The 13,921-nt window shown below is 35.3% G+C and overlaps 1 pseudogene; it reads left to right on the forward strand.

The window, feature by feature from the left end:
- The first annotated feature begins 839 nt into the window (after nt 1–839).
- LOC106986375 (transcription initiation factor TFIID subunit 11-like) overlaps nt 840–13,921 on the forward strand; it is a 29,751-nt pseudogene continuing 16,669 nt past the window's right edge.

The raw sequence follows: 13,921 nt of genomic DNA on the forward strand, positions 1-13,921 counted from the left end.
TCCTCTTGGTAGCCTCACCATTCTAGGAGTTCAAGCATCACAGCCATTAACTCTACATACTGAGAGAAGATTGAATAGCAAATTGCTCAACCATGTGGGTCCTGGGGGCAGGCAGATTCTAGTTTAATTTGTGTCTTATACTAGTTGTTTGATCTTGAGCAAGTGTCCTCACCCTCTGTCTATGCCTCTGTGTTTCTCATCCACAAAGTGGAATTAATGATAGTTCTTATAGTTTGGGGTTATTGTGAAGCTGAAATGACATGATGTGTAAAATGTTTGGAACAAAGCCTGGCATATTCAGAGTGCACAGTAAGCTGTTGTTATGGCCATTATTGTAATGATTGGTTACGACTCTTTTGTGAGCTCCTTGAAGGCCAGGCATGTGACCTTCACCTCCATACCACCATGCCAGGTGCTTACTCACAGATGTTTCTGTGAACAGGTTAAAATGGTTGTGAAAGTCATCGAGGATATTCAAAACTCTTTACAAGAAATATTGTTAGCTTCGTCAGTTTACCACTCACTGTTTTGATAGTGGATCCTTAAAAGCCGAAGGTGTTTTTGTAATTTTTCAAAAAAGATGCTCAGTAAAACTGAACTGAAAAAAAATCTAGATATGTCTCAAGCCCTCATTCATTATTTTTTTACTGTTATTGCCCAACAGCTTCCCCCAAATTTCCCAAGTTAATGTATTATGTGTTGTTGCATCATTTTTCTTATAATTTATTTTTTCAACATCTATCATGTGCTCTGTTTACTAAATACCTCATTATGGAAAATAGCCTTCCCTTCTAATCAGTCCTTATAAAGTGCATAGATTGGATATTGCATAAGAGGACATGGGGAAGAGAGGTAATTGAGGATGATGAACTTCCTCTGTAAAGGTGCCCACCCTCAGCTTCCAAAATTATAACTCAAGACCACATAAAATAATAGCACCAGTTCCCTACTGATAACATACGGTATACAATAATAAAAATAACAGTAAATGCCTCATACACAGCCATGCATGAAGCAGTAAATGTTAACTGAAATCAAATCTAGAACCCTGGCCCCTCTGAAGGATTCTATGAAAAGTCTTATGTGCAAGTATATGACAGTAATAGCATTTGGTGCACACTGCAGAGACACCATTTATTGTCTTTAAAGAGTTTATTGCAATGGCTGAAGTCCACTGAACCAAAGATAGGCAACAGAATACAATTTGTCTAATATTAGACTTCGGTGTATGCAATTAAGGTGATGCTGCTGCACTGTTGGTGTTTATCACATTAGCTGGAAAAGAAACAGACCTTTCCATTAAGATGTTAGATTGGATTAATCACTGATATAAAGAGCATCATAAGTAAACACCCTGTTAAAAAACAATCTATTGACTAAAACATTTATTTACTGAACAAATGCAGAGGTTCCATTATATTCCATTTTAACCTAATTAAATCTAAACTATGTAAACTAATTAGGACAGCTAGAAAAATATATTTCTGATTTATAAAAGGAAACATTTGACAATATTTTAATACACATCTAAATATATGTTTCTTCTCTACCCCTAAGGTAATCAGTATCTTTATTTATCCACTACATATGTGAAGCCTCACCATCAGGAAACTAACCTATAGCACCATAATTAGAATGATGATAGTGGAGGGTGCCTAGGTGGCTCATTTGGGCATCCGACTTCAGCTTGGGTCACGATCTCACAGTCAGTGAGTTCAAGCCCCACATCAGTCTCTGGGCTGACAGCTCAGAACCTGGAGCCTGCTTCAGATTCTGTCTCCCTCTCTCTCTACCCCTCCCTTGCTCACACTCTGTCTCACTCTCCAAAATAAAATAAAAACATTAAAAAAATGTTTTTTTAAAGAATGAGGATAGTGGGCTAGTGGATGACATTCAAGAGAGTTAATCAATCATATTTCATGATTGCTACAGTTCTTCATGTTTTAATGCTTCTATTGCCTTTCCCTAAAAGACCTCAACTAGAAAACTCTTAGTCATTGTTCAATTCTCAATTCAACTCTTACATCCTCTGAAACTTCTCCAACTGACTAAAGCTGTGTTAGTAACTCTTTTTTTCCTTTTGTATTGCCTTTTTCTGTAGCTGAGTTAGTGACCACTGAAACATTTTGTTTCTATTTCAACTGCAGTACTTATCACATCACACTATAATATACTGATTTGTCTCTCAAACTGGCATACTTTGCCTAGTACAATACAGAATGCCAACCACACAATGGACATGCAATTGATATTTATGAATGAATAAATAAATGCAGGAATCAATCACTTATTGGGATTTTTAAAATAATAGACTTTAATTTTTTTAGAGTAGTTTTTGGTTTGCAGCAAAATTGAGTGAAAGTACAGAGAATTCCTGTGTATGTACTCCCCATCTTCACCCATCTCCCCCACAGTCAACATCCTATTCACCACAGTGGTACATCAGTTACAATCAATGAACCTACATGAACACAGCATTATCACCCAAAGTTCATAATTTACATTAGGTTTATCATTGGTGTTGTGTATTCCATGGGTTTGGACAAATGGATAATTACATGTATCCATCACTGCAGCATCATACAGAATAGTTTTACTGCCCCCAAATCCTGTGTCCCACCTATTCATCTATTCATCCCTCCTTATCTCTCCCACTTCTTCCGGTACCACTGATCTTTTTGCATCTTTTTCCAGAATGTCACATAGTTGGAATCACACAGTGTGTAGCCTTGTCACATTGGCTTCTTTCACTTAGTAATGTGCATTTAAAATTTCTCCATGCCTTCTCATGGCTTGATAACGCCTTTCTTTTTAGCACTGAATAATAATCCATTGTCTGGATGTACCACTGTTTATTCATTCACTTACTGAAGAATCTTAGTTACTTCCAAGTTTTAGCAATTATAAATAAATTATAAATTATAAATTTAGCAATTATAAATATAGCTTCTATAAATTTGTGTGTGTGTGGACATAAGTTTTCAATATACTTGGGTAAATACCAGGGAGTGTCATTGCTTGATCATATAGTAAGAGTGTGTTTAGTTTGGTAAGAAAACACCAAACTGTCCTCCAAAGTGTCTGTACCATTTTGCATTCTTACCAGCAATGAATGAGAGTCTTTGTTATTTTACATCTTGCCAGCGTTCGGTGTTGTCGGGATTTTGGATTTTGGCCATTCTAAAAGGTATTTAGTGGTATCTCACCAGTGTTTTACTTTGCAATTCCCTAATGACATATGATGTGGAGCATCTTCTCATATACTTACTTGCCATCTGTATATCTTCTTTGGTGAGGTGTCTATTTAGGTTTTTTGCCCATTTTTAATTAGGTTTTCCATTTTATTGTTGTTGAATTTTATTGTTGTTCCTTGTATACTATGAGTAACAGTTCTTTATCAGATATGTCTTCTACAAATATTTTCTTCCAGTCTGTGGTTTGTCTTCTCATTCCCTTAACTCATTAGGTTTTTATCTAATTCTATAATACTTTGCATACTTCCTGAAATATAGTCTCACAATTGAGGACTTCAAGGCTGTTCCATTCTAATGTTTCATACTAGGCTCTACAATCAAATCCATATTCCATAATCAAAGAGTTCTCAACAAGAAGCACCTGCAAGTTAATTAAAATACATTGTCTAGGCCAAACACGTACAGCATCTGATATGGTTGGTCTGGAACGCAATCAGAAGTCTTCATTTTTAAAAATCACTACAGGTGTTTCCAAATCAAGTGGCTTTCAAAGAAAACTTCCAACAGGACACATCTCCTCCTAGCTAGGAGGTGACACGGAGCAATATTCAGTTCCGGCAGGAAGAATATGCAAAGGCTGCAGGTGAGCCAGGAACACCTTACAGCGCTCTTATTCTAGTAACTTATTTAATTATCTTTTTCATCTTTCACAGGTTCATGGTCTTCTATAGTATGAGACTGCAGTTCATTATGTGCTTCTCAAACCTTATAACAACAGATTATATGCTTGCTATGACATTGATAGCCTGCCATAACAATTAATTAAGTCTATCTTTCTCCTTGGATCTCTGACCTCAGGTCAGACCCACACATACTTACTGAGCCTCTACCATGTATCTGACATTGTGCAAGATGCTGAGGACTCAAAGAGAAAAACAGGGTCTATATCTCATGGTGTATCCAATCCAGACATGTTTTTCTGGTCTTCACTCACCATCCATTTGTCTCACTTCAGGCTGACTTGTTCCTTTTTAAATTGTAAATTCCTCCAGAGTGGAAAGCACAGCTTATATAATACGCTTCAGAGTGCCTTCACTTACTTGGCTCTTTTGAGAGAATTAACAATATAGATGAGTTTAAATAAATAATACAACAAACACTTATGATTCCACCATCTAGAATTAATTACTAGTACTTTGTTACTTTTCATTCAAGATTTCATGACTAAAGGACAGAAAATACTACAAATAAAATTGGAGTCTTTTCTGAAAATCTCCCCCAGCCCCGTTCCTTTCCTAATATCCTACTTTCTAATCTTACCCAATCAATGCCAAAAGTTTGGTATATAACCTTCCAATCTATTTGTGTATTTTTTTAATTTTTTTTAACGTTTATTTATTTTTGAGACAGAGAGAGACAGAGCATGAAGGGGGAGGGCCAGAGAGAGAGGGAGACACAGAATCTGAAGCAGGCTCCAGGCTCTGAGCTGTCAGCACAGAGCCCGACGTGGGGCTGGAACTCACAGAGCGCGAGATCATGACCTGAGCCGAAGTCAGACGCTTAACCGACTGAGCCACCCAGGCACCCCATATTTGTGTTATTTTTTAATATAGTCCATAAACAATTACTGCAATTCTGTATATTTAAAATGGACACAAGTGCCATATTATAGATGTACTTATGTATTTATCTCACCTTGTTCCACAAAGGAGCTTAGATGACACCTGAAGTTATATATTGAATTTAAAATTATGTGTTGAATTTTTTTTTTAATCTGTAACCTTATTCTTTTCTAATGGGTAACCCTACTGGCGTTGGATATACAAAAATCTCAGCTAAAAATATACGGATGTTATTGTAGTGATTTTTCACTAGAAAAATCTAGATTGTGGTTTTCCAGATTCTTTCAACACAATTCAAAATTATTTCTGTCTCCTCAAGAGTGTTGTAATTAAACTTAAAAATTCACATCTGAAAACTGCACCAAGATATCCTGTAAAATGTTATATATTTTTTTAAAAAGTTATGTCCCAAATACCAGCCAGAAATTATAAGTGAAGCAACGTAATCCTTTAAAGGATAGAATTTGCATAAGAAAACAAGTGTTTGTGGAGCAAATGTAATGAAGATAATTATTGGCATAGTTCAACGTAAAAAAAAAAATACACAAAACTACAATTTGCATCTCTATCAACTTTATAATTTGCATTGTACTTTCATATCTATTACCTTAATCCATCTACAATACTAATCAAAAGCAGTGGAAAACATATCAAAGCAGCCACAGCTTTTACCTGGTTGCTGGCAGCTCAGCATCCACAAGCCTACTGGGCTCCCTTCCCATCCGATGTAGCTACATTTGAGCTTATTAGCTATGTGGTTGGAGATGCTATTACTCCCCCTGATGATTTCTTTCTACACAAGTTAATCAAGCACAGCATATGGGATGTAATCAAAATACATCTTTACTTGTGACTCCCACTGCCCCTTTAAAATTTATTCAGTAGTGAAAGATTGTTTTCCCTGACCCTAGATTAAAAATCTGTAGGACCCATGGCTTTCAACAGTTGTAAAACCATTTTAAATTCAAAGCACAGTCTACGTTCAAAAATTAGAACATCCTGTCTCATTAGTGATCAATACACTGAACTTAATTTAAAATGGGATTGTCTCCCCCTCCTGCAGCCCTGATGGTATCGGGTCTTGGAGAAAAGAGAATACTAGGGTTTCTCTCCCTTTCTCTAAACCTCCTCCCCCAGCATGTTAACCTTGATTTCATGTCTCCTCACCTTTGTGGCACAAAAAGGAAGAAAAGATAAATGAATAACAAAAAGACTTATTAGACATTTGGAGTGGGTAAAAAAGATGTAGTGTATATATACACACAATGGAATATTACTCAGCCATCAAGAAGAATGCAATCTTGCCATTTGCAATAATGTCAAGAGAGCTAGACAGTATTCTGCTAAGTGAAATCAGTCAGCCAGAGAAAGAGAAATACCATATGATTTCCCTCATATGTGGAATTTAAGAAGCAAAACAAATGAACATAGAAGGGAAAAAAGAGAGGCAAACCAAGAAACAGACTCTTAACCATAGAGAACAATCTGAGGTTATTAGAGGGGAGGTGGACGGGGAGATGGGTTAAGTGGGTGATGGGCATGAAGGAGGGCACTGGTGATGAGCACCGGATGATGTATGGAAGCATGAATCACTAAATTCTACACCTGAAATGAATACTGCACTGTACGTTAACTAGCTGGCATTTAAATAAAAACTTGGAAAACACAATGGGTATTTAGAGCTCTAAACACAGAAAGAAAAGAAAAGACTGGAACTGGCAATGTCATAACTGAGTTTTGTGGCATCTGGATCTGCAGTGTCTGTAAAACTGCATCATGGGGCACTTTTGTTTACTGGGAAATCCTAGTTAATCTTCACAGGGAGACGTGACAAAATCATTCATCGTCAGGGTTAGTTACACCAGCTATCTGTGCAAAGAATGATGCAGCAATGCTATAAAAAATCCTCCTGTGTCTCACACCTGCTCTTACTAAGCCTTTTCTTTGGCACATCTTTCTTTCTACATGGATGTCTGAAGTGCCCTCTGCTCAGAAGTAAATGACCTTTGTTCCATGCTATTTCCAGGATTTTCGCAAACTGAAAGAATCATTTTTGATCAATCCATCCATTACCACCTACAATATCAAAATCCAGCACAGGCTGGAAAACCAGACTGCCTAAAGTTCAAATCACAGCTTTTCTGCTTACTAATCAAATGACACCAGGCAAGTTCCTTAAATTCTCAGTGCCACGGTTTGCTATCTGTAAAATAGGGAGGATGATAATAGTATCTGCCACAGAAGCCTGTTTTGAGGATTAAACGATTTAACACATGTGCATGGCGTATATTGCCAGTAGACATCAGCTCCTATCAACTGGGCTGAGCCACTGCAACAGAATGGATAAATAGCCACTCATGGATTATTTCCTAACACTACATTTCCTTAGAGGATATTGGTTAGAAATGAAATGTTTTAAAATCCCATTAGAATTATTTCATTTTTTTTCCTACTTCCAGCAATTAAATTCCTGTTTAATAGATAGATGATTTTGTCTTTAGAGTTTTAACCCGATTGCTTAAATAAAGCGGAAAAATGATTTTTTTTAATTGTTTTCACATTTTTATTTATTTTTGAAAAACAGAGACAGAGCACAAGCAGGGGAGGGGCAGAGAGAGGGAGACACAGACTCCGACGCAGGCTCCAGGCTCTGAGCGGTCAGTCAGCACAGAGCGCTCGAACCCACTAACTGTGAGATCTTAATCTGAGCCAAAGTCAGACACGTAACCAACTGAGCCACGCACCCCGGTGCCCCAAGAGGAAACGAGATTTTTAAAGAATTATGAAAATAATAGGGTTGAACTGTGCTAATACCTTTATTAGTTAACTACAAAAGACACGTGCTTATTTGGATCATGTGATCACAACCACTTACTTTTTGGCAGAATGCCCTAATTTCAAGGTAAAGTATGTAAAGGAAATAAGAAGAATTTGGGGTGTTGGGCATTTGGATGAAGTCTATATAATGGGGATATTACAGCAGTAGCACACAATTCAGTAAAGCAATAAGGCTGACTACACAAACTTGAAATTACTGTGACATACGTGAGAATATTAAAGTATATCCAAATCAGTTAGTGGCTATTATGTCACATTCTTTATAGTGCTGGTTGTTCAAAATCATTTTGCTTCTTCACTGGAAAAGTCTGTATGAATTTATCATTGAAGGTTGACCAGAACAATTCCCTGGTGCAATGTTTTAACCATCTTGCAACATGCATATGCACGAGAAGTATATGACATAATTTTTACAAGTGTACATTTACCTAAACTGCCAAAATGTATTCTTAAAATATTCTCATTCAAAAAATGTGTTGCTCTCACTATGGCAATTTTTTTAAAGCTTTTCTGCCCCCATCTCCTATATACATTTCACAAATCAGTGGAATGGACCACAGGTACTTAATTAACATCATCAGTGTCTATCTAGATCACCAAGCTGTATCCTGAAAGGCTTGTGCAGCCTTTTGCATTAAATTATAACTTATACAGGAAATTGTTTTTTCAAAAGTCATCACAGTTTCAATTCAATTCCATTACAGGTTTTTTTTGCTGACCGTTAAAGAGAGGGAAAATCACCCCACTGAAAACAACAAACATAGACTTTGATTGTTGGTTACAATGCGAATAAACGATCCCCGCCCTCATGGTCACTTTGCATAAAGCTTCCTCCAAAAGATCTGGTCTAGTGTCTCAACATAAGAAATTCAGTGGCAAAATGTTTAAAGGCATTAATTCCCATAATATTATGCTGGATAAGAAACGAGGTCCAATATCCCTAACCAAATAGTCACTGTGTAACACACACCAGATACTAAATTCAATTTTCTGCTTGAGTAAAACGGAATAATAGTTTGCCTCCTGTTCCTATCTATGGCTAAGACTACCAATGCCACTCAATTAAAAAAAAAAAAAGTTAAAACTTCAAGATAGAGATATTACTGATAATTTCAGTAATTATCATACAAGAAGTTTTAAATATCTCCAAATAGGCATCAATCAAAAACTAATCATCACTAAAAAACAAAAAATAGTAAAATAAAACAACAAACAAAAACATCTGTGATACTAACTTCCAGGCATTCAAAAGCATTCTATAGTAGACTAAGGCAACAATGTCCCCACACTAGGTTAGCTTTCAAAAAGCTTAGGATATAACCCATGAATTATAAACAAAGCAAACATAATTTTAAGCAACCAAAACCTATTATCCTTATCAGGAAAGAGTAAAATGAATCACATAAATAAAATTCCGAAACTTGCATATGCCAGCTGTAAAGTCGCAAGACTTGTATTAATAATACTCATGTCTAGCCACATGCTAATTATATTCAGACTTAATTTGGATTTCAGAAAGTGATACAGACTGCTTCTTACCAGCGCAGATACATTTTCTTTTATTAATACAGCACTTTTCATATTGAAAAAAAAGTAGGGAATAAAGGAGTCATAGCTATCTTTGCCTTCATACACTCTAAGCTTGTTATAGGTTTTGCCTATAGCCAAAATGCAGACGCGCAGCTAATTTCGGGCCTACCAGCCTTGACAACACTCTCCTTCATAAGCAGCTGGTGATTAACCATATGGGAAAGTGTGATTGAACTCCAGATGGAGTTGACTCCTTCCTAACTCCAGACTAGTCGTTTTGGGGACAGATATCTTTAGTGCTATTGACTACTGAATCACCTATTCCTTTAAAATTAGATGATGCTGGGGGGATTTGAGAGTGTTAAAGAGAAAAGAGAATTAAGATTAAGACTATGGTTCTCTTCTGTCTGCTGGGAGACTACGGCAAAGAGAATATACAGTTGGTTAGCACTCTCCAGCACTGACCTCACCTACTAAACACATTGATGCACCTGTTCTGGGAAGGAATTCCTAATGAGGCAGTAAATGCTCTAATACTTTCTATCCATCTTGAGAAGAATAATTTATGACCAGAGAAAGTGAAGAAGATATCAGTGATAAGATTAAACTAAGTGTTATTCTGGTCAAAATAATTAAATGTATTTTCCCTCTGGGGAACTCAGCATACATTACTCAAACTGAATGCTTTCCTAAATAATTAGTCGGTTTCTTCCAAACATTATCAGGAATGGCAAAGGCAATGAGACAGTCAAATCAAACCAAGACAGTAGCATAACTTTTCTTCCTCCTAGAATAATCAATTTATCACATTTAAAAATGCCAATATTATAGCCCTTGAATTTAAGAGATTTTATTTTTACTTAGAATTTATATAATATTTTCTGAATAACACCATATTTTACATCCCAGGTAAATTTATAATTGCCCACAGAGTCACAGAATTTTGAAGGTACAAAAAATTTTTATGTTCATCTATGTTCATCATCTGTGATGTAACATGGCCATCCATAATTTTATAGTAAATATAATACTTCAGCTTCAGGCCAGAGCTACATCACTATAATAACACAAAAACCATATGAGAATTTTTCTTTCACTACTAACTGTAATTTGAAATTGGAGTAATTCTTAAAATTCTCTATTTTGGTAAAGTGGATTTTTTTTAACTTTCATCTTTCATTTTTAAAAGCATTACTAAAAACTTGAATTAAAATAAATCTGTGATTCAAAGCTCAAAAACTAAAGACAAATACACTTTACTTAAAGGATCTGTTCAACATGTATAATAACACATTCATCCCCTTATTAAATCTATCTCAACCTATAGTTTTCTTTATATTATCTTTTCCTAGATGCTACATCCTTGTACTTACCTAACAGATAATCCTCATTTGTTGTTTCATCAATTTATGTAAGAGTGTAATTAATGGATTTATTATACACAATCTGATAAACAAATACCTTGCTACAACATACCTCCTATCATTGAATATACAACCACAAAGTACACACAGATAAGAAAAAACAAAAAAGATACCTCATGTCAGCTGTGGTTTCAATGATTAGTCACCTGAAATGTATCTCAGATGGAAAGAAATCAATCATATTTTTCATACAACCAATTTACCACATATTGAAATACTTAATGAAATCCATTTGTCATCTATGACTAATTATGCATTTCTATCTTGGAAAGACATATGTAAATCAAACATTTCTAAAGAATGGTGCAAACAGGCTAAGATAAATATTTACAACATATAATAAAACACAGTAACAACTCATTAAATCCTGGCCCACAATAATCTAAACACTAAATAGTGCAATTAAGTCACTCCAGTCATTAGACTAATTTATCCCTTGAAGAAATAAAAATACACATCAAAGACAACATTATGGTCAGTTTGAGCTGTCTCACAAAAAAATGACCTTGAGGAACCATTCAGAATAGCACTGCTTAGAATCAAACTCCATCAACCCACACCATACTAAATCCTACCTCTTTATTTTTCATACCTTGGTTCTCTCACCCTGAGAGACATCTCCTTCCAATACCAACTATCTAAAACTTTCAAGGATCACCCTTCCTATGAAACTTTCCGTCATATTCAAGCCAATATTGACTACTTCTTTCCTTACTGCATTATCTGTGGTGACAACAGACATCCTGGTTTTCTTTTGTTGTTGTTGTTGTTGTTGTTTTACCTTTTTCCAGCTTTACTGGGTATAATTCATGTTGCTCTTTTATCTATTTCTTATTTGTTTCTCATTATTTCAAATTAGTGTCATTATTAAATTTCTAACTTCAAATGACAAAACTAAAATACAATTCCTTGTTATGCAGCCCCCCCAAAATACTGCTTTTTAAAGCAATTCTCTGTAGTTTACAAATACAAAAAGAACTTTTTTAAGTGATATTTTACTAGCAATTCCAAAATAAATATTCCCACTTTACTCATCCAGGGCAAAACAAGAGGCTCAATAGATAAAGCTCGAGATGTTGGGGCACCTGGGTGGCTCAGTTGGTTGGGCATCCAACTCTTGATTTGGGCTCAGGTCATGGGATCAAGGCCCGTGTTGGGCCCTGTGCTGAGCATGGAGCCTGCTTAAGATTCTCTATCTCTCTCTCTCTCTCTCTGCCTCTGTCCAGTACTCATGCTGTCTCTCTCTCTCTAAAAAGAAAATTAAAAATTAAAAAAAGCTAGAAATATTGCTTATTTATTTTGGTTGTTTTGTTTTGCCTTATTTTTGTCTTTGTTTTGAATCAGACCATTTTTTAAATGTTTATTTATTTTGAATACAAAATAAACAAATCAATGAATATTTATTAAATGTATTTAATTAATAAACAATAAACAGTTTTAATTAATAAATAGATATTTATTTACTTATTATTGAGCATGGAGCCAAACAAGAGGCTCAATTCCATGACCCTGGGATCATGATCTGAGTCGATATCAAGAGTCAGGTGCTTAACCAACTGAACTACCCAGGTGCCCATGCGTAAGAGCACTTAAGTTCAACTTCTTTCACCACTTAATTCCATTTCTTCTAACAGAAAATGCTCCTACAAACTACTAAATAAATTTCACTTTATAAGCTTTTGTACTTGGAATTCTCTGTACAGAAAAAAATAGCATGCTTTCAATGTTCAAGACTTTGGTGTCTTTTTTTTTTCTCCAACGAACATATTAATTTTGTCTCCTATAGTCTATTGGTCACATCATAATCAATGCATAGGATTTGAATCATATTAAAACTAATTTTCTACAGTATCAAATCATAGGACACTGTATATATTATCCACTTAGCTTATCTATATGTCTGGTCTACATATCCCAGAATGTACATATCCTCTTTTCAGCCTGACATATTCTTAGATTCTAATGTTTAACAGATGCTGTATTTGACCAATTTGTTTGTGGCAAGTCATCTGTAGTGGACAATTATGCTTTTTCTGTTGATATCCAGAGACTCCCTAACATTAAATAATTATTCTTTCATTTTTTGCCCCATTTTTACAGTAAAAAAGGAAAATAGCAAAAGATAAAGAGGGCTACAAATTATAATAAGTGTACATTTGTGCATTTACCGACAGCAGCTATCATTTGTTGAGTGTTACCTATGAACTATAAAATACAGACACATTTTTAAAATTTAATCTAGATACATGGAAAGATACAAAATATTTGCAAATTATACATTTGATAAGGAGTTAATATCCAGAATATATAAAGATCTTCTATAACTCAACAACAACCAAAAAATACAACCCAATTAAAAATATGGCTAAAGACTACATATTAGTATGCCAGGGCTAACATGACAAAAACCACAGACTTGGGTTGCTTAAACAACTAAAACTTATTTCCTCATATTTTTGGAGGCTAGAAGTCAAACATCAAGGTGTCATCAAAGTTTATTTCTTCTGAGGCCTCTCTTTTTGGCCCATATATGGCCATCTTCTCTCTCTATGGTCTTTCCTCTGTGTGTTCATATGCATGTCCCGATTTCCTCCTCTTACAAGAAATCCAGTCATGTTGAAATAGGGCCCACCCTAAAGATCTCATTATAACTTTATTATCTCTTGAAAGACCTTATCTTCAACTATGGTCACGTTCTGAGGCACTGGGGTTAGAGCTTCAACATGTGAACAATTCAGCCCATAACAGATTTGAATAGATTTTCTCCAGAGATATACAAACTGCCACATAAAACCATGCTCAACATCACTAATTAGTAAGGAAATACAAATCAAACCATAATGAAGTACCACTACATACCTATTAGGATAGTGATTATCAAAAAATAAGAAAACAACAAGTTTTGGTGAGGATGTGGAGAAATCAGAACCCTCAGGAACTGCTGGTGGTAATGTAAAATGGGGCAACCACTGTGGAAAACAGTTGAGCATTTCCTCAAAAAATTAAAAATGCAAATACATGTGATCCAACAATTTCACTTCTGGGTGTAAGCCCAAAAGAATTTAAATTAGGGACATAAAGAGATATTTCTACTCATGTTCATAGCTGCATTATTCACAATAGCCAAAAGATAGAAGCAACCCAACTGTGTATTGATAGATGAATGAATAAACAAAATATAGTATACACACACAATGGAATAATATTCAGCCTTAGGAAGGAAAAGGCTACCACATGGATGAACCTTGAGCACATTATGCTAAGTGAAATAAATCTCACAAAAGAACAAATGCTTGGGGCACCTGGATGGCTC

This window comes from Acinonyx jubatus, chromosome D4 (genome assembly GCF_027475565.1).
Source record: "Acinonyx jubatus isolate Ajub_Pintada_27869175 chromosome D4, VMU_Ajub_asm_v1.0, whole genome shotgun sequence".
Classification (NCBI taxonomy): domain Eukaryota; kingdom Metazoa; phylum Chordata; class Mammalia; order Carnivora; family Felidae; genus Acinonyx; species Acinonyx jubatus.